The sequence below is a fragment of the Vicugna pacos genome, chromosome 25 (genome assembly GCF_048564905.1).
Source record: "Vicugna pacos chromosome 25, VicPac4, whole genome shotgun sequence".
Classification (NCBI taxonomy): domain Eukaryota; kingdom Metazoa; phylum Chordata; class Mammalia; order Artiodactyla; family Camelidae; genus Vicugna; species Vicugna pacos.
The window spans coordinates 13,369,352-13,391,090 of record NC_133011.1 but is presented as its reverse complement, the minus strand read 5'-3'; the positions used below and the strand labels follow the sequence as shown (position 1 = coordinate 13,391,090).

Genomic DNA, 21,739 nt, shown 5'->3' with positions numbered 1-21,739 from the left:
AGGCTGCCCCTGTGTATCAGAGGGCATGAAAACATCAGTGCTTTTAGGTCAAAATCCACATGCGTGATTATTGTCCATTTTTCATGCTGGATTTTTAGTTCTCTATTTCTGGAAACTAAGGATTTCTTATTACACACGTGTGTGTGTATTTTTTAACTTGATTTTTATGTATTTGTTATTTTGTATCAGCATGTTTGTTTTTCATGTGTTTTTTGAGGAAGGTGGAGTAAAGGAGACAGCTACACCTGTTCACCACTTGGCTAAAAATGACCCTATGATAGATTTCCATAAGTAAAATTTCTGGGTCAGAAAACACGTGCATGTGACTTTATGAACTGCTGCTAAGCTTTCCTTCCCCCAAAGATATGCCGTCATGCTTTCCCTCCTACTGTGCCTGAGGGTGCCTACTGCCCCATACTTCTGACTGTACCAGAGATTACAATTTTAGAAAGAATTCCCCTGTACTATGTTACCTAACTTTACTTTTCCTTCCTCCTAATGATTTTTGAAATTCTCTCCACCGTTATTGGCACTTACGTTTATTCTGTGAATGGCTATTGATACTCTCGAAAGACCGACATCCTTTTTAACTCCTACACTTCCTTTACCCCAGCAGATGAGCAATAAGTAATAATTACTGATGAACGTGATGTTACCTCATTCTACACTAGCCTATTATTAGTGAGATGTAAGCAGTATTATTTCCATTTTATAAGGATGACTTTATAACCTAGAAATAGTAGTTAAGTAATTTGACAATTATGTCTAAGGTCACATAAGCTATGAAATTCAGAAATCAAGCCCAGGAGTGTGGTGCTAGTGTTTAGTGCTCTAAAATACAACCGTGCATAATGAAACCAGCCCTAACGCTCATTCCGAACTATGTTTAAAAGAACAAGCAGGATACAACTTTTAAGATGAGTGGAAATTCTGGGTTAGGGCTAAAATGCGTAATGGAATTCCAAGATCCTCCCTCTCCAATGGAGAATTTTATTATCTTAGAAGGTAGAAACTATGGGCTGCAGGCGTCTTTCTAGCTGTAGTAGAACACGGTGAAGTAAAGAAGCTTGATGATCACTGCTCAGTATTATTTAACGAAAGGTTTAGATTGATGGCTATTACAAAAGACTCCTCCCAATGAAAGGTTTACTGCTTGTCCGTAGGTTTCCTACAATAATGATTACCAATCCTATTTTATGTACTTGGAGGCACTGAAGTCTGTGCCATGGTTATAAAAGAACTCTGTTACTATGAGGTTTTAAGCCATCTAAAGAGCCAACAAAAGGGATGATTTGTACTGGCAGCTAAGAAAAACCTCTTTGCTCACCATGTCCTTCTCCAAAACATAATTCATTAATTTTTTTCAATAAATATTTATTGAAGCCAGAACTTAGAGTGTATATATAAAAAGAACATACCAGGTGGCAGTTTACAGTAGTTTAAAAGGACATGTCGATGAAAGGGGGTCCTTTGGTCTTGGAACAGCATCTGTTGTCATAATTAGCAAAATGTGAGCTTGAGAGCTCAAAATTTAAATAGAATATGATCTTTCCTACAATGACCCCTGCCCCCATCTTTTGAAGGCACTCTTCGAGTCTGACCACTGCCAGGCAATAGTTAGACCAACTGTCTCAACCTTTTCAACTGAATAATCTTTTCACTACAAAGTATCTACAATATACCTTCCATGTGTGGAAAACAAATTCATTGCTCAACCTGTAAAAAACTAGCAGATGGTACTGTAATTTGTATATACATACATGCATACAGGATATATTCTTGGAGAATGAATCAGATTCATGTCATACTCATTTAAACATTTCACAATATTTAATTTTAATTCATTTATTCATAGTTTTAACCTCTGTAAGAACATCCATTATTTAAATTATTAGACAGGTAAACTGCATCAACAAAACTGCAGCATTTAATGTTGAAGATAACTGACATGCATGAAGTCATTGTATTAAAATACTGCTTTTCCTATTGTTTTGCACAGATGGTGCTAGTAATTAATATTATGCTATTTTTTTCATCAGGGGATTCCCTGTTGACAAAATTCACATAGTATACAATAAACTGCTACATTATACTATCTGAATAGATGCTGTGTGGTTTATAGATTTATTAATGGTTACATATTATCTCAGATGCAAATTATATAATGCTCCTAATGGTCAAAGTATCATTGAATTTATTAAATTTCATAAACTGGGCAATGTGATCTATTCTAAAAAAAAATTCTTACCTGTATATTTGATCGTAGATGTATAACACATGTGTTCCATGCCATTTGATCTGTGAACAATAGCAATTTCAAGACACAGAGGTAGTTAAATGAAGTAAAATGAGGTAACTTGCTTGAAAATTGTAACAAGAAGCTGCATAACTTACCACTTTAGAATTGAAAAATGACTATAACTCAATTTAAAAAATGTTTAAAAAAAAAAAAAAAAGAAAGGTCTTTCTGAAGGGAGGCATCTTTTCTGAGTGGCCAATAGACGCATTCTTTGCCATACCAGAAATGTTGGGGAATCTCAGCAGTATGAGTATATGGGAGCACATAACCTTAAAAACAAGTTAAAATACTATTTTCTTTATAAACAAGACTCTATTCAGCAAAAATCCTCAATAAGCTTACTTATCACATGATGAGGAAGAATAGTTCTATTGCTTCCATCTGGATAAGCCATTCAGCAGGACCCTCATTCTGAGGCTTAGAAACATATCTGAATTCTACTAGCACCTCCTACAGAGGGCATCAAAAGTGGGAAATGGATGTTAATAAATCTCTCCTTATGCCTCTTTTAGAGGGATCAAAATATAACAAGCTTGTTTCATTTTTGAAGGATTTTTAAATTATCATTCCTTATTTCTAAAGTGCCATGAAAATGCTGTTTAAATTTACACTCAACTCTCAAAACAGTAAATTGCTGGCCAGAGAATTATCCATTAGGAAACATGATTTTTAAAGTGAGAAAACACAAAGGTAAATAAAAAGCACCATTTATTCCCACAGTTTACCGTCTAAAATTAGGATTGGATTAGAGTCCCCATGTGCGATCCTTCCAGTCTTTCAATGAGTATCTCTCTAGTTCCTCTCTGCCAAGCGTCCTGGTTCCTAATACAGAAATGTCTTAATGTAACAGACCAGAATGCAAGGACAGCCTCAAAATCATCTCTTTCAAGGGGAGCTTGAAAGTAATAGTCTTTCACGTTACTGAGGGTCACCTTTTAGGTTCGTTACTCCCTTTTGTTCCATGAGGGAGCCGCACAGTTGACTCAGGAGTCTCTCTTCTTGCCTGAGGAGAAAGCTCAGCCAATCACCATAGACTGGAAGGGGTGTGGACGCAGAGCCACAGCATAGGGCTCCGGGCCTGTGCAGACAGAGATGGGAATACAAAATGAGCTGAACCAAGTGGAATACCATTCTTACCTTTTAAATCAAGGGGTCACCAGTATCTGCTCCCAGGCTCTTGAGCTCTAAAGGCTGGGGTGGAATTCTGTAACTTATTGGCAGAAAGGCAGCTCAATCATTACCCCAGGCAGAAAGGTGCCTCTTCTCCATAGATAGACCCAGAGCCTGTGGCCTTGCAACCCTGAAGGGGCTCTCTTTTCCTCTTTAAAGTGTTCTTTCTGTACTCATCATCAAAAGAATCTTAACTTACTTTCATTTTCAAACTAAGTACATGCTATGCCATATAACATAATTTTTTAAGTAGTATTGTTAAACTTATAGTTACAAATATTCATGTCCTGATTTTTAGTCTCTTTCATCATTAATAAACTGAGCCCTTGGCATCGTTTGCTTTGGCAAAAAAGCAAATGCAGCTGATCCCCTAAAATGCCCTGATTTGAGAGTCAGCTAACAATGTATGAAATTTCAGGTGAGGTCATTAAAATTCAACTTGTGTATAAACCCTAGAATACTTTGTGGAGAAATAAGCTATTTCAGAACTAATAATAATACCACATGCAATACAAATTCTTTCTTGAACAGTAAAAAATATTTTTAATAGGATAATTTATCATGTAGTAATTAAAACATCCTCTTAAAATTTTATATTATATATATGTAGAATACCAGTCCCACTTATAAATGAATACATAGACTACCACTGACACTTATGAAAAAAGCTTGCATTTGTCAATCAAATTTGGGGTGCAAAGAATAAAGTCCATATTTTAGGTGATATATTTTACAAAAATGAAGTAGCAATAAATTCTACAATCAATGTAAACCTTTAAGTGTCTTTCTAAATTAATTTATATTTAGAAAAATATTTCTAATAGTTTAAGATAATTCAAGAATATTTGGAAAAATCGCTGCAGAGATATATTATTACTAATAATCTATGAATGTCTGTCACTTTTATGTCAGAATAATATAGTAAAAGAACAAACTAAGAATAGGGCTGACTTGTATGTGAAACCAGACCTGTGGAAAATCAGGTTGGGGTTTCTAATAATCCAGTAATACAGCTCAAAAATATTTCAGGCAAATCTCTATTGTCTATTCTTAACATGTCGACCTCTGCAGACTCACCACACTTCTTCATTCAGGCTTACAGACAGCACATACTGCCCTTGGCTTAATCATCTGCATGGACAGGAAAAATATTTTATTAGCCAGACCTTACACTGAAATACTTACATTGCTGACATTTCTTGTTGTCTATTTATTCTGACTTAGATTGTGAAAATAGAAATTATTTTAAAAGTGTTTTTGTTTTCAAAATTTAAAGGAACTTTGGAGACCATCAAACGCCCTTAATTTCCAAAAGGGAAAACAAGTGTTTTGTGCAAGTTTCTCACAAATAAATTACAACTCGGAGCCCTCTGCAGCCCAAACACCTAAGCTCCTCTAGTTGCTAGACTGTATATTTATCGAGAGCCTAGAACACAACAGCTCTTATGTCTTAGCCTTATATGTGTTTATAAAGTGCCTGCAGATTAAGTGGTGAAGAAGGAAGGTTAAAAGAAAGAGGGAAGGAGGGAAGGAAGCAAGGCAAAAGAGAAGGAAAGAAGGAAGGAAGGAAGGAAGAATAGAGAAAATATAGCTTATAAAATACATTGCCAAAGGACATCTGATAAATTACAGGGAGTGAGGTCAAGATGGGGTGAACTAACCATTTTTCACCTTATCCCATGTTAGATATTTCACTAAGCCTTCGTTATTTACTTGGATTGCACACATATGCCTAATTATATATATATGTACATATATATTGTTTATGAAAGAGTAGATATAGGACCTGGAAAGTATTTGGCAAAATAGGAAAGAATAAAGATATACTTTATATTCGATCAGAATTAAAACTTAATATTGTGACAAATTTTATAAGCTATATACAGGGATGTAGCCAATCATAAAAACGAAATTACAATAATCTTTTGCACAGAAAAGGAAACCATAAGTAAAACAAAACGACAACCTACAGAATGGGAGAATATATTTGCAAAAGATGAGACTGAGAAGGACTTAATTTCCAGAATATATAAATAGCTCATACAACTTAATATTAAAAAACAAACAACCCAATCCAAAAATGGGCAGAAGACCTAAACAAGCAATTCTCCAATGAAGACATACAGATGGCCAACAGACATATGAAAAAAATGCTCAATATCACTAATTATCAGAGAAATGCAAATCAAAACTACAATGAGGTATCTACATCTCACACTGGTCAGAAGGGGAATCATCAAAAAGACTATAAATGACAAATGCTGGAGAGGGTGTGGAGAAGAGAACCCTCCAACACTGTTGGTGGGAATGAATTTTGGTGCAGCCATTATGGAAAGCAGTATGGAGATGCCTCATAAAACTAAAAACAGACTTACCATACGATACAGCAATCCCATCTCTGGGCATATATCCGGAGGGAACTCTAATTCGAAAAGATACATGCACTCCAATGTTCACAACAACACTATTTACAATAGCCAAGACATGGAAGCAATCTAATTGTCCATCAACAGATGAATGGATAAAGGTGATGTGAGATAGATAGATAGATAGATTGATAGATAGATAGATAAAAATAGACTATCACTTAGCCATAAAAAGAATGAAATAATGCTATCTGTACAACTTTGATGGACCTGGAGATTATCATGCTAATTGAAGTACATCAGACAGAGAAAAACATTTTATATGCTACTTAAATGTAGAGTCTAAAATATGATACAAATTGACTTATTTACAAAACAGAAACAGATTCACAGACACAGAAGACAAACATGGTTACCAAGGGGTAAACCTGGGGGTGGGGGACAATTAGGAGATTTGGATTAACAGATACACACTACCATATATAAAACAGATAAACAATAAAGTTCTACTGTACAACACAGGGAACTATATTTAATATCTCGTAATAACCTATAATGGAAAAGAATCTGAAAAAATATATATATATAACTGAATCATTTTGCTGTACACAAGAAACTAACACAAAATTGTAAACCAACTATACTTCAATAAAAAAAGAGGGAGACTTCAGAAACATTATTTACCACTCTAAGCCTCAGTGTTCTCATTTATAAAATGGTGATAATGAAGCCTTATCTCCACCACAGCACTGTTGTGATTCACAAATGTACATAAAGATGGTTAAAAGGACATATGCAAATGTAAGCACTTTTAGTTAGTATTCCTCAAGGGTTTTTTTGTTTATTTTCTTTAAAATATAAAATATTTATTGAGGAAAGCAACAGTACCCATTCTAGACAGTAACCACTTTAAATTACTATTTCTATGGGTTAATACAATGTTGAATGTGGTGGGGTTTTTTTTTTTTTCCTATTCTGATGGAATTGTGGTTAAAATCCCAAAGCTGAATAGAAGAAAATTTAAGTCACACATATTTTAATCATTAAGCTATTGAGAACTGGAGCCAGAACCCTTCTCCACAGCTCACAGAAGATTCAGGAGAACCAGCCCACTAAGGCAATCATACCTCCCCTCCCCTCAGCCCCTCTCCAGTGCCCAGGCATGAGAGAGTCTCAGGGTAGACAGAGAGCCAGGGGAGTGCAGTTTAGCAGAAAAGCTTTCCTGTCCCATCCCCATCCCTCTGCAATGGGCCACTTACCTCTGCATGGAGACCAACTGAGGTAGAGAATTCTAGAAGTTGGTCCTGTGCCGTGGCCCTTGTCTGGATGTTTGCATCTGGGTGTTCATTCCACAAGAGAGATGCTTAGCATGGCGAGAGATTTCTGGGAGAGTGACATGTGTGCCTGATCAGGATAGCTCCAAAAGTAGATTTGCTGACGCAACTTGCCACACGGGGAGAGTGGCTGCAATGCAGTGTGTAAAGGTAGATGAAGTCTTTGCTCCCAATGGAGAGGCATGGTGGAGTGGAAGGAACTGTTGATTCACCCAGTTGTGGATAAGCCAGATGGAACTGCTGGCAGGGACCAACAGGAGAAAAATGGCTGCCTTTTCCTGAAGTTTTCTGTGAAGAAAGGGGCTGGACAGAAGCTAAACACAATCTCGAAAAATTATACTTCACAGCATCCCTAAGCAGAATCTGAAGGAACCAGGGCAAGCAAGGCAAAGGAAACTTATGCAAAAGTGATTTAGGGCCAGTGATACAAGAGAACTTCCCCCTTTCCTTTCTTCCTTCTAACCCCCAATTCTGTAGGAGCTAGACCCAAAAGAGAAGTGATAGTTCAGATGGGAGAAAGAAGGAGTAAAACAGAATCATCCCTCCTTCAGAATCCTATCCTCTAATGACTGATCAGCATAGGGGAGAGGAACACTTTGAATTAGACAGTAAATTTACAAAATGGACTGGACTAAATTTTAATGACCAGAAAGTTATGAAATCTGTCCAAGATTTCATTGAAGACACAGGACAGGACAATTCTACAGAGTACCGCAGTGATTAAAAAGAATCAAATTATTTTATACTCTACTTAGCTCAAACTCTTCTAAACAGAATAGCTCCACATCAGTAGATAATCTGACCTGCCAATTATCCAAACTGAGTAAGACTGCAAAGTACTAAAACCAGTGTGTGCAGATCAGTATTAAAGGATCACAATAGAGCAAAGGAGTCCATTTAGGGGTTAAGAGCATGGGTTTTCCTCTCAGACCAAATTGAGTTGTAATCCCAGTTCTTTGCTTGTTAGCGAGTGACCCTGGGCAAATTGTTTAGACTCACTAAGCCTTAGGTTGCTGATCTGAAATGTCTTCCAGAGGAACAGGTTAACCATTCAGACTTTACCAAGTTCTGACACTCAAAGGCTGCACTCTTGTTCCATCCTTTCTGTTGCTATTAGGTGTTTTTTCCACCTATAATAAACTATTAGTTCAAAAAACTAAGATTTCCCTTCAGCTGATGGTTTTGCAGATTGTGCTGACTCAGGGTTTAAAGAGACATTCATAAATGAGTTCCCCAAAGATATTCTTCAGAATAGAAGCTATAGTCATCATTGCCTACAGGCTAGGTCTGGCACACTTCACAGCTTCTAATTGCTCAGAGGATTGTACAAATGCAGGAGGGGCCAGAATAGCAGGGCTGCTGCCTCTGGCTGGGCAGACAGGGTAGTGAGGGCTGCGAGGTGGTCTGCCTGCCCTTCTCCAAGCCTTTACCCTGCAAAGTGTCTGTCCAGAGGGGTATTAAAGTGCTGAATGGACTAGGGGTAACCCTGATTATTGTCCTAAATTATGTGTAAAATTACAGACTGCTGAGGACGAAGCTGTGCTCAGCAACCCTCCTATGACTTTTGCTGTGACCCTCCGAGGAAGAAGTGGAAATAGATAAGGCAGCAGGATTTTGAGGATGCAATTTAACAGGTGGGAGAAAAATCTGGCAAAGAGGCTGTAAAGAAAGAGCTGCATATAGTTCTAGAAAATTCACTCTATGCCATCAAATGAACCGAATATTAAATTAAAAAGATATCCCAGTATCTTAAAAATCTGATGTTTCTGCTATTATCAGGGTATTATGTTCCCCGAAGGTAGATTATGGCACTTTCCTTAGAGTGACAGTCGTTACTTCTGAGTCAGAATCATTGGTCACTCATTCCTCAACTGTTCTCATTGTGGAGTGAACAGAGAGACCTGATTTGTTCATTGCTAATAATTTTTGGTTGATTAGAATATGAACAAGATAAGTGGGAAAATGCAGATGTGTTGTTTCCTATGGGATATGTATTTATAGAAGAGATGAATTTTTAGAGCAAAAATAAAAATGTTTATAGATGAAGAAACTAAGAAAAATGACTTATAATTTAGAAAAACTTCAACTCAAAGGGTGATTCAGTTAAAAATATGAATTCCTATGCCATAGATAACAGGTGTGATAGAGGAAAAAAGAAGTCAAGAAGTATTTCTCTAAATAAAGTATTAGGAAAAAATCAGAACGAGTCATTTGTATTCAAGTATTTACATTTCATTGCACAGAGTATAGTTAATAAGTACATGTAAACTGCTATTTTTATGAGGCAAAAATATGATATTCACTCTAATGATGGTATCATATTAGAAAGGATTCCTTAATCAAAACCTCTTCCTTTGATGTAAGAGGTCAGGCATAAGTAAACTCTCTGTAGTGAGCTATTCAGTCTTTCTTATATTTGCATCCCTCCTTGTATCTTACAATAGTAATTACATATTTCATATTTATTGGAGAAAATTAGACCTATGCTGCAGAGGGTAGTAGCAAAGAGCGATAAATAGCCCCTGGAAGATGTTAAAAGACAAAGAAGCAGAAGTAAGTTGTATTATCATTCGTAGGTGTTCCCGGTAGTGGACTGTGTTTTCTGAAAATGACCACAGAGATATGTCCAGTCTCAAATGATCTATCCCTTATGTTCTTCCAGAGCATGCTCTTTTATTTCCAAGAACAGAACACAGCAGATGAAACCGTGTGACTTCTAAGACTTAAGTCATAAAAGGTAACATAGCCATCATGTGGCTCTTCACTTGGAATGTTTACCACTGGAGCCCAGCCACCATGTTATAAGGAAGCCCATGGAGAGGCCACGTGGTAACGTTCCAGGCAGTGGTCCCAGCTAAGGCCCCAGCAACAGCCAGCAGCAGCTACTAGACATGTGACTGAGGAATAAACCTTCAGATGATTCTAGCACCAGCCATCGAGGTGTACCCACTGATGACAAGTAGAGCAGCCCTTACATAAACTGCGGATTTGAATGAAATAAGTATTATTGTTTTAAGTCACTATGTTTCAAGATGGTTTGTTACACAGCAACAAATAAGACAATCATAAGAACCATTTGGCCATTCAAGTGTATAATGATACTTCCTATATAGATCAAAACACTAGATCAGTTTAGAAACAGTGTGTAGGGGAGTTGCATTTTGGATAAGCTGTTGTTTCAGCACAATGCTTACCTTGTAATAGATACATAATAAAATTAATCTAATTTACTTGAAAATCGCATTTTGATTAAGCAAGGTACCTGGACTTGCCGTGCTATACTCTCAACCAGAAGAATAAAGAGTTAACAAGAAAGAGTAAAGGGGTTGTCTTTCAGCATGTACAGCATTCCTTCTCCTTTCTTTTGGTGGCAGCACTCTGCTCTCCTTGCTGTGCAATTAACAAATTTCTATACCATGTACCTAGGATTGGGCTTCAATCCCCTGCCACATGGGTGAAGTGATTGTTCAGTCTGGCTAAGAAGCATGCCGCACCCGCTACAGTATAATGATTGCTTCGTGGATAGGCAAGTCATCAAAGCAGAACCAACTGGTATCTTCCCTGACTAGGCGAAAGAGGGGCTCTCGCTCTCACTCTCACTCTCTTTTTCCCATTTGATTAAGAATGGAGCCTTAATAGGAAAAAGTGGAGCCAAAACATGAAAAGAGATAATAAGCTTCTGATAACGTGACATGAGACTGCAGACCCATAGTGCCCGGTACTAATCCCACTCTTCTTTCCATTTATGGAACTCAAAGCTGTCTTTCTTTTGCTAAGATTTTGGTTATATGTTACCAAAAATTGGTATTCGGTATGTATCCTAACTGGTATGTTAATAGAAACTGTTCAACCAATAGGAATCATTTGGAGAAGTAGGAGTGATAGAAACATTAGGAGATTACCACAATGTTTCCTTAAAGATCATAATACTCAGAAGAATACTAGGGAAGTTCAGACAGTTCAGATGAAAAAACTGCAATAGTTTCATAGCCAACATCTAGAAAGGAAAATAATTCAATAATGCTAGAACATTCTAAATCAAAGAAATTTTAACTATATAATCACAATTTTAATATTAGAAAAATGGAGATGTGTCCAAATAATAAAAGCTGACTCTTTCCCTGATACTAAGTTAATTACCATCTGTTTTGCTATAACAGAATGGCTTAATTTCCCCCAAACTCTTAGATACTAAAAACTGTTTTACAAAAACACTTGTCTTGGAGGAAATAAAAGATGGTAGAACCTAGATGTTGACAGCATCATCATCACAAACTTTCTGATAAATGGGTTCTCTAGATAGAAGTATATTCTGTACTGAAAGTGAAAATAATAAATTGGTTGATCAAAAAATGACAAAACAAACCTAAACACCACTGAGAAAACCCTGATGAGCACTGACTAATATGAAAGCATTTTTAGATCATTAAAATACATTTCAAAATAATTCTCAACTATAAACAATATAATGACGCATCATCCGAGAAGTCAAGCATTCAAAGTGGCTGGCGTTTCCATGAGCAAGCAATAGGTTTCGTCCTATGTGAATGTCACATCTACAGAAGCTGGCATAACACAAATGATTTGTCCTAATTAATCAGTGTGCTGTGTACACGGGAGCTGTAAAATGGAGGCGTACTTTTAAAGATGGACATCTGCTGGCAGTTCCAGCCTTAGTTATGAGGGTTATCGCTGAACAAACTTTTTAAATGGTGGCTATAAAAGATGGGATGAGAGGGATACATACGCACAGAAATCCATTCCAAAAAGCTGCATAAACAGCTAAACTGTCTCTCAGGAAACTATAATCCAAAAGGTAGTGAGACTTTCAAAGTGCCAATACTGTTAGTATTAAAAACAACAGAAATAAAATGGTGGTAATATTAATACAAATGATCTTTTTAAATATGTGTAGGATAAAGAAAGGACTGGGCCACCTGACGGAACAGACAATATAAAGTCAACAAACAACAGAAAACAAATGGGCTTCAATTTCCCTCCCATCTTCTATTGAAGAGAATTACTTTTAAACTGAGAAAAGGAGAACAAACATGGTCGAGGAAAATGAAACCTGAGAAGGACGAGGAGACAGCGAAGTGCCAAGATGCTGTAAGGTGAGTTCAAGTCTCTCAGCTCAGAAAAATGGCATCTCATGGCATGAAAGGAACTTTCACTGGTGAGCCTGGAACCACGCTAGCAAGCTCCGTGGAATCCTCAACAGCAGGTGTACAAGACAGCTTATGACAATTAAATGTTCAAAAAAAAATTTTTAAAGGGATGCAATCAGACACCAGGAAGCTTTTTAAATTTTAAAATTTCTAGGATTTACTATAAAATAAGTTGGAAAATACTGAGAAAAGAAAGCAGTAATCACTAGGAGCCAGCAGATGTTCACCAAGGATAAACCACGCACCACTAATATACCTTCTATTTGCACAGAAATATTGTAGAAAGGGTGGGTAGGTCAAAAACAGTGTTATTTCAGTTACTTCACTTCTTAACTGTAATTGTATTCACAAATACAATGGGGAAACAGGGTCAAACCTTTACAAAAACTTACATAAAACTTAGGAGCCCTACAAATGACCAAGGCAGTAGAACACGGCAATTAAAAGTGTAGATTCTGGAGTGAGACTGCCTAGTTTTGCCATTTAATCTATGACTTTGGACAAGTCACGGAATTTCTCTGCACCTTTTCATCTTAAAATGTGAATAGTAATTGTATCTACTTCACGGGTTTGTTGGGAAGGTTAGATGAATAAATGACAGTAAAGCAGTGAGAACAGCATCTGGCACAAAGTTAAAATCGAATAATGCTCATTTTTATTGTCACTGTGATTCTGTCTCAAATTAGGACAAAGGCGGAGAAACACAAACAAACTACAAGTTGTCAATCTGTTTTGATGGAATGAACAAAAACAAGCAGTACCTAATAGGAGCCAGGCACTGGGGTAGGCGCTAGGGGCACAGAGGTGGAGGGAGGGAGCCATAGAAGGACTCGAGGGTCAGGACAGACTCTGCTCCGTTTGGCGTCTCCAGCACTGACTCACAGGCCATGGAAGCATGTGCTGAGAACTCCAAGTGTCACGAAACCAGAACTGAGTACAAATCTGTTGAGTGGCTAAGTCAGAACAGAAAGATATTTTGACACGTGAAACATAAAAGTCTAAGCTGAAAAAAAGATAAAATTTAACAGAAACGAAACTAAATAATATTTATACTTGCAAATATAATTTTAATTGAAAATAATATATACCATAGTAAACAGATTATAAATTGGAAAAGAAAAAAAAAGGAGAGCAAGAGAAAGAAGTATCATCTTTAATCCTACCCATTGCATTGACATGTTAGTGTACAACCCCACAGTCTTTTTACTATATGTATAGGTTTGAATATTTTCACAATACATACACATATACATATGCATTAAGAATTTATATACGTAAGGGTGTATATATGTGAATTCATTTCAAAATGAATTGGATTATAACATTTATTTCACTTTGTAATATGCTTATTTCATCAAAAAATGTATTTTCTTACATTAAGTTCCTTCCATCATCATGAGTGGTATGTGGTACCTAGCATTCCATCCAGTTATGCTCTTACAGACAGCCTACATGTGGCAGAGATAGACTGATACAGACCCCACCCAATTCCTTTTCTCCCTGTGTACACAGCTAGACTACATTTTTTTAGCCTCCCTTGCAGTTAGATGCAACTCTGTGATTAGATGATGCCCAATGGAAATAAGTGAGCAAGAGGGGGGCTTCCATGTGTGCTTTTCATGTTCTTTCCTCTCTCATCGTGGAGTAACATTGGAAAGCACAAGTTTAAAAGGCTGGAGCAAAGAGGATTTTCATAATAAGGCATTTCAATAGGTTCATTGACTTATTTGTAGGAATAAAATTATTTAAATAAAAACGTCCCATAAAATAGATACATATATTTATCTGTAATTAAAGCAATGTGCTATAATTCTAGCACCTAAGAATATTTTCCTAATAGTTGGACTTACTCTTTCAACTTTGCAACATAAAATTAGCAAAAATAACAAGATTACTTTTTCATCTGTAAAATGGACTTATGTGTGCTTACTTTCCTTCCCCTTTAATGTTACAAAATCATATACTTAAAACTATACTTTTTCAGTTTTCAAATTAAATCTACTAAAATCTGCCAGTTAAGTAAAACATAAGGCTGTATCCACATGTTCCTAATATGCCATGACATCTTTCATCAATTTATCTACCTCAAAAGCATTGCCTTGTGGTTGGGCTACAGAATCTCCCCTTAAGTCTCAACCCTTGTACACAGTCTGACAGTACTTCTGCCCCTAGTCTTTTATGTCTAATTCATTCTGTATCCAAATGTGAAAAAGTTTCTTTCAATCTTCTGCTCTGTTTTTTTCTTCAAACATTGATTTGTATATATATTCTGTTTTTCTCATGACCCAAATTTCTAACATGACTTTCAAATACTAGCTAAAATCCGAATGCCTACAGTCTTTCTCTATGTACTTTTGCTTACTCTCTTGTATATGTTGGCTCGCTCTTCTCTGTAACAATTCAAATCAGAACTTACCTCTCTGAAAAGCCTAGCATGTATTATTTGTTAGCCATGATCCCATCTTTATCACCTCAGCACTGATTAGGTATTTCTATTTGCCTATGTTGATCAACTTATATCATTATAATGTCACTTGTGATGATGATCTCGGATGGACCAAGACTTCCAAATGTTGGTGAGTGGTCCACTTGTTTCAAGTAAGACTTGATAAAACCCAGAGACATACAATGAGTGATGTGGTAGAAGAATGCAAATTCCACAGCACTTCAGATCAACAAATATTATTCAGGTTGGACTTAATTTGTGTTCTCATGGGGCTTGGAAATTATCACATTCTCCTTTGTGTTAAATTAGATTATAAATAACTTCTTCTGCACAGAGATCTAGACATAGTAGGTGCTCATTAAATTAGTTTGTTAATATATTATAATTGTTTTACTAGAATAAACATTTAAAATTAGAAGTCTATCATGTGTGGTTAAATATTTGCAAGAAAAAACAATGCTTTTAGATACAGATGGTAATACCAGGATGTGTCTATGAAAGTAATCTATGTTTATAATGATCTGGACCAATTAAGAACTTTACAACAATATGAAATATAATCTGGTTATAAAAATAGTAATACAATCCAAGAACTAAGAGAAATCTCACTGATCACTTCTTTAGTAAGCCCCTCATTGTACGTGAATTTATATTTAGAAATAAAAACATACATTTAGAAAGATGCTTGCAGGGGGAGGATATAGCTCAGTTGTAGATTGTGTGCTTAGCCTGCACAAGATCCTGTGTTCAATCCCCAGTACCTCCATTAAAAATATTACAATAATAAATAAATAAACCTAATTACCTCCTCCCTAAAAAAACTTTTAAAAGATGCTTTTGTTTCTAATTCAATAGGGAAAATAGTTATTTAAATATACACTTTTCTAAAGTGAATATAAAGTCAATATTTTAGGAAATAAAAAGGATTTAATTTATATTTTAATTTTTAATTTCTCAAAGTGAGACACCTCTTAGAAAAACAGATCATATTAATTTTTTTCTTTAATAATTCCTTCTCCTATTCCTCAAATTATATTCATAAAATATGCATGGTTCCAATTAACTATTTACACACACTCCAAAATCACAATTTTCATCCCTGATGCCAGCCTGATGCTACAGAGGTTACAAACTGAGGCCCCAAAGAGAAGACAGCCAGAAAGCTCAGGCTACTGCAGATCTTCTATGAAAGCAGCAAGTGCAACAAATTCTTACGTCTCCTCTAATCCTTTTTATCTTTTACAAGATTTACATGAAATTGAGAGAGATTATTTTAGAAGATTACACTGGCTATTTTTTAAAGCCCCTGAAAAAAAATACAAAGAAATTTTTCATTTCTACCCAATGTTTGAACAGAAATATCTGATACACGCTGCTACATGAAAGGAATGGAGTGCACATATTAATACACACACATCAATCCTTTCTTTACCCCCTCTCCTCTTCCGGTATTTGACTCACACGAAATAATATGTAAATGGCAAGAAAGGGGACAGTAACTGCATGACACTCCCTGTGTTTCAGGAAATATGCTGAGTGTTTTCATATTTTTGTTGTCATCACAACCCTTTGATGTAGGTGTTATTTTTCTAATTATTACAAATGAGGGAATTAAGGTCTCATTATTGATGTCATAAAGATGATAAGTGATCAGTCAGAATTAGAGACAACAGCTGTCTTTTCTTTAGTCTGTCTTTCTTAATAGTTTAAAAGAAAATACTTAAACTTCTTTTGGTTAATAAAACTGTAGTTAGTGTCCAGAAGGCTGTGGAAAATATTCTAGGGAGATTTTCTAAAGCAGGAAACCATGTCTGGTTATAGTATCATTCCCAGTTCCATCTGCTTCTTTAAAACACAACTGCATGTTCCCTGAGAGACTGTAGTTCAAATATTTCAAAACATACATTTCTATACTATACTTGTAAAATTTTGAATACTTATATTAATAAAAGATAGACATAAGCTATCTATACTTGAGGATCACCAATTTGGAAAATGTCTTCAGGTATCTTTAAAGAAATGAACTCTAGGCTAATATGAATGAATAATTAGAATGTGCTTTATTAGAATCAAACAAAACTTGAGATTTTACCACAATCTGTTGCTGAGGAAACACCACTTAGCAGATTTAGGCAAGTCACAAAATTTCAGCCCCTCTCCAGTGCATGAAGCAGTGCAAGAATAAATAGGAGATTCTCAACGGCTGCTTCTTAATTGATGAATGCCAATATTCGGTGACCCACGGTGATATCTTATGAGAAGCTGGGGAGAGGAACAATTATACTGGAGAGTTTGGGTACAAAACACGAGAGATTAAAAGCTCTTTGAACCTTGTTCCTTATCACAGGAACCACCTGACCCAAGAGGATTGAGCAGAAAAGGGAAAAGTGTTCAGGTATATTAAGTTTTTTCCAGAACTGAGTGAGTTTAAACCCCCTGGATTTAGGGCAAGAAAAGGTAAAAGATCAAGAAAAGAATCATTAAATATTTCACTTTCGAAGATGTCCATCTGCTAGGAAGATATAATTGATATGTTTGGTTGTCTGGAATAAGCATAGGAGAGGTTTAAGTTTTAGAAGATGGTGGTTATGATGAGCAAAAAGCCAACTTAGAGGTGGTAAATAGTCCAATTCTATCCACTTACAAAGGAAAGAGGAAGGAGAAGGGAGGCGATGAAGGGATCCATCCATCATGCACACTACAAATAAAGGGCTGTCACTCATTTTCCTAATGTCAAAAAAAAGAACTATTTAGCAATTTTTTGACACCAAGAAAATCATTTGTAATAGCCTCCTTCACTTTTCAATTCATCCTTAAATTTAAAAGAGAGAAAAAAACCCATTCAATTGTTTCTATTATAAGTCAGTTCATCATTTATGAATCCTTGTCAGTGTCTTAGTTTTTTCAGTGAAATAGCTAATTCATATCGTATTCGCAGTGAATCACTGCTGTTTGATTTAGCCTGTCATCTGACACTGAGCATCTCGAAACCATTTGCATCACTCTTCTTGCTCTGATCTGCACATATGGTAATAATTAGGAATGTGATACCTTAAATTCATTTAAAATACCCAGAAATTTAGGATATAATAATAAAACCAGCATAGCTCATATTTCACAGGAAAAATGTGTTAAACTAGACCAACTAAGTTATAACTATTAATTATAGACAGAAAAAATTATAATTTCAGAGTAGAAATATAACATACAATTTTTATAAAAATGTAAAGACCCATCAATATATTTATAACTCTCTTTATATAGTGTTCAAAATATGAGCAAAATGCATCCTATAGAAAATATTTGAGTTTTAAATCACGATTTTTATTCAAAACAGAATGCACAGGAGAAGTTTCCTCTCCCCACATACACCTGTGATTTTCAAGTCCTTCTAATTCATGCCTTTAAATGAAAGGGTTGAGTATACAAGGTCAGTGAAATTGTTATTTATGGTTGAAATGTTTTTGCTACATCTATTTTAAGAAGGGTCATTTTTCATTTCATTTTTAAAATTGCCTTAAAGTGTTTAGCTGACTATACAAAATTACTCAATGTGCAACTAGCCGTTTGCTCTATTTCCAAGCTCTAGGTAGCCTAAGAATTATATAAGTTTTACAATTAAGATGATTATGTTAAAATTGTATCACGTAACTGTTCTTATGTTCGTGGTAATCATCCCCATCTTAATTATTTTACTATGACTATAAAACCATTTTCCTCTTTAATGTGTTTCTTACCTCTGTATTCATTTGGTTTACTTCTGAGGAAAAATATATAGTGTCAGTATTTAAATCATTCATCAATAATATAGACCTGTGTACATCAATGCCAGTGCTTTATGTTAAGATGGTCTATCGTTAGCAAGATCCTTGTTCCGTAACTAAAACAAATACCTCCAAACACCACTGCTCAGTCTCATTTTCCTTAGGAAATGTACCTCTCAACTCGGTTCTTGTTTTTAAAAAAGTGATGATTATTGTTATTTTTCCTTTTGAATTTTACTAAGTTCAAAATGCATAGGACCTACTTACTGGTGAATATTTTTAAATGTTTAAATTCTCATTTTCTTTGCTGACCGATATCTGCACTTGCTCTCTAAGCTACGAGAGCACATCAGCCTTGTGCAGACCAGCAGAAACCGCAGCTACGTGAAAATCCAAACGCAGGAAGAAAGCATTGCTGAGGCTAAACTAGAGTATTAAGGAGACCTTGGGTCCTGGCAGTGCTCGATTCCAGGAGTCGGGGAACTAACACACAGCAGATTTAAAGATCAGAAAAATAAAACATCAACAATGAAGCAAGGCTTGGTAATTTTACTTGGAAACTGCAAGAATCCTGGAACTGGAAGTTTATGTATTATGATTCTTGAACTGTACACTTTGTGGAATGACTTCAACTACTGACCCTTTTCTAAGCTCAAGGAGATTTCAAAGTGTAACTCTAAGTTAAAATGAGAAGGAATCAAGTCTCTCAAAAATAAGAGTTTATCATAACACTGAGGAAAATAGTCAAAACAATGACTACTGAGAAATTATTATGATTACTTTTATAGTCTTCTTATTACTATCCAAGGTCTCTCAGTATTTGAAGAAGAAAAATTAAACAAAAACAAACATTCCATTTGTAGGTAGACAAAAAATAAGTGACTAACCTTGACTTCCATCAGCACACAAAATCCCACATAACCAATGACAGATTTCATTGTTTAAAGACTACTTGGGGATGATTAAGAAAAAGATGATGTAATCTATATGTGATAAAGAGAGATATAATATTCTCCATTGAAAGGCATTCCTATCATGTCATATCAAAGTCTAGCAAAACGTTGAAAGTTAGAAATGTTATCAAGCATTAGCAGGCATTTAAAGAACGTCTCTTGAATATTTCTAGCATAAAAAAGTATTTCATGTGATGTAAATGAATGGTAATTTTCCGACTTTAAAAGAGAGCTGTGCCAGTACATTTCAGCGTTCTGGACCCAATTCTGCAAACATGGAGACGCTTTCAATTTGCTCTGCCTGCCTTCCCGCCTTAGATGGCTGCGATTGCAGCGAAATTAATCCATTTAAAAATCTGCGGCTTAAACTTAAGGATTTTCAGTTTTTTCCCCCTTCTCTCTCTTTTTTTTTTTCTTAGAATATCAATAAGTTCCAATTGAAGAGCGGATTCTTTTGCAATTCAGGCATGTGCCGGCGATAACGGGCGAGTTGGCATGAAGAGAGGCAGAGATGGATTAATTATGCAGAGAACATGGAAATTCAGCTTATCATCGGCTAGCAAAGGAGCCCGGCTCACATAATCAGCAAACGAAGGGAGAGGAAAAAATAACAATGCAATGGCACCTTCCAGCCCATCATCAGGATTTTTTCTACCCCCCTTGTAATTAAAAAATAACATACACTTATAGCCCTATCTCCTGTGCAGGCAAGGAGTGGATGTCCACAAAATAATTGCACTGGGATATTAGAGCTGGCAACATGGGCTGTCCATTCCTGCTTGCTCTCCCTCTCACCCTCTCTTTCTCTTTTGGCCTCTCAAGGCACTTTGCTTCTGAACTCAGTCCAAATCAGACGGATGTCTCAGGTGACATTCTAGCTCACTTTCCAAAAATCCCAAATAGGTACCTTATCATGATCCAAGCAAATATACATACATATATGATAAATATTTGAAGGTCTGACTCTGGGGGAAGGCTTGGAACTGATCACCTGTGGACTATCTGGTCAATTTCATTTTTTGATGAAACCTGTCCAAACAGCCTTCATTTTGCAAAGTGACTGGATTAAAATGGTGGGCTGTTCAATGGCTGTGTTAATCCTCTCAAATGATTTGACTAACTTATAACTTTTTGTTTCTATTCCCTTTGCCAATGTATTTTAAAATTCAAGTATATATAGTTAATGACTGCAATATCTGTGCCTCCAGATCAGAATTCACAATTCTGTATTGTTACTCTAAAATGTGACAGCTTAATGCTTTGTATTTCTCTGAATGCCAAAAGAGATGACAATGAACCTAGTTTATTGCTTTTAAGAAAATAAAATTTAATCTCACACTTGTATCCATGTGTTTTCCAATTCTGAAAATTAGCATGCAAACACCAGCGTTAAACAATGATCCTCCTGACTGAATACCATCGAAGTAGGTTTTGCTGCTTTGATCGTCACCCAAATAATTTAACCTAATTACAGGCGTAAGTCCCAAGAAGCTCTGGCCATAAGAGAAACCTTCCTGCAAAAGTCATTGGAGAGCTAGAGAAACAGAAAGATGAAAATAAACCTGGAAAGACAAAAATGATGGCACATATGAAGGAAAGACGTTGTTCCAAAGTGCAGTAAACTGGAATTAGAAACCTGGCAGACTCTGGAAATGTAATTTATTCATAGAGTTCCACCAAAGCAGGGGACCAGTGTGGGGCGCAGTTTACACGCTTGTGGGAAAGCTTGAAGTGACAGTGAGAGTAGTAGACTGATTTTTTAAACTAATTATTTCCATGTCTATGCATATAAGATGCACACACCCACTCCAGTACATACGAATATTGTGGAAAGCAAAAGCCGAATAAAGGGATCAAGGACTGTTTAGAGATATTTGTGATTTTTGACTTAGTTCCTGAGAGAGCAAAGGGAAAATCAAATAAGAAAAAAAAAATGCATTCAAGTAGGGGAGTAGGGTTCAGGATGAAGAAAAATAGAGAGGAGAAAGAGAATGGATAGTGAATAAGAGAGTAAAGAATATAGGGTAAAGAAAATTAGAATTGTGACAGTGGAAATTAATGATTTTTTTATGTCTAGTTATTTTGTAAATGTATACATACAAGACACATTTAATATGAATTAAATATATAAATAGAAAGTCATTCAACTGTGTAGCTCTTAACCAAGAAATGTCCAAATGCATAGAGACCGCAGATTCTGTGGAGCAGAATACAAGCTCCCAGCGATTCTAGAGCACAG

General features: G+C 35.9%; 1 long non-coding RNA gene across 1 annotated transcript; it reads right to left on the bottom strand.

The window, feature by feature from the left end:
- Positions 1-1,418: 1,418 nt before the first annotated feature.
- On the bottom strand, positions 1,419-3,319 carry LOC140689196 (uncharacterized). Its single transcript, XR_012064080.1, has 4 exons — positions 3,232-3,319; positions 3,025-3,121; positions 2,249-2,298; positions 1,419-1,488 (listed from the first exon to the last, which is right to left on the bottom strand). It is a non-coding gene; the product is annotated as an uncharacterized lncRNA (long non-coding RNA).
- Between the last annotated feature and the right edge of the window lie 18,420 nt (positions 3,320-21,739).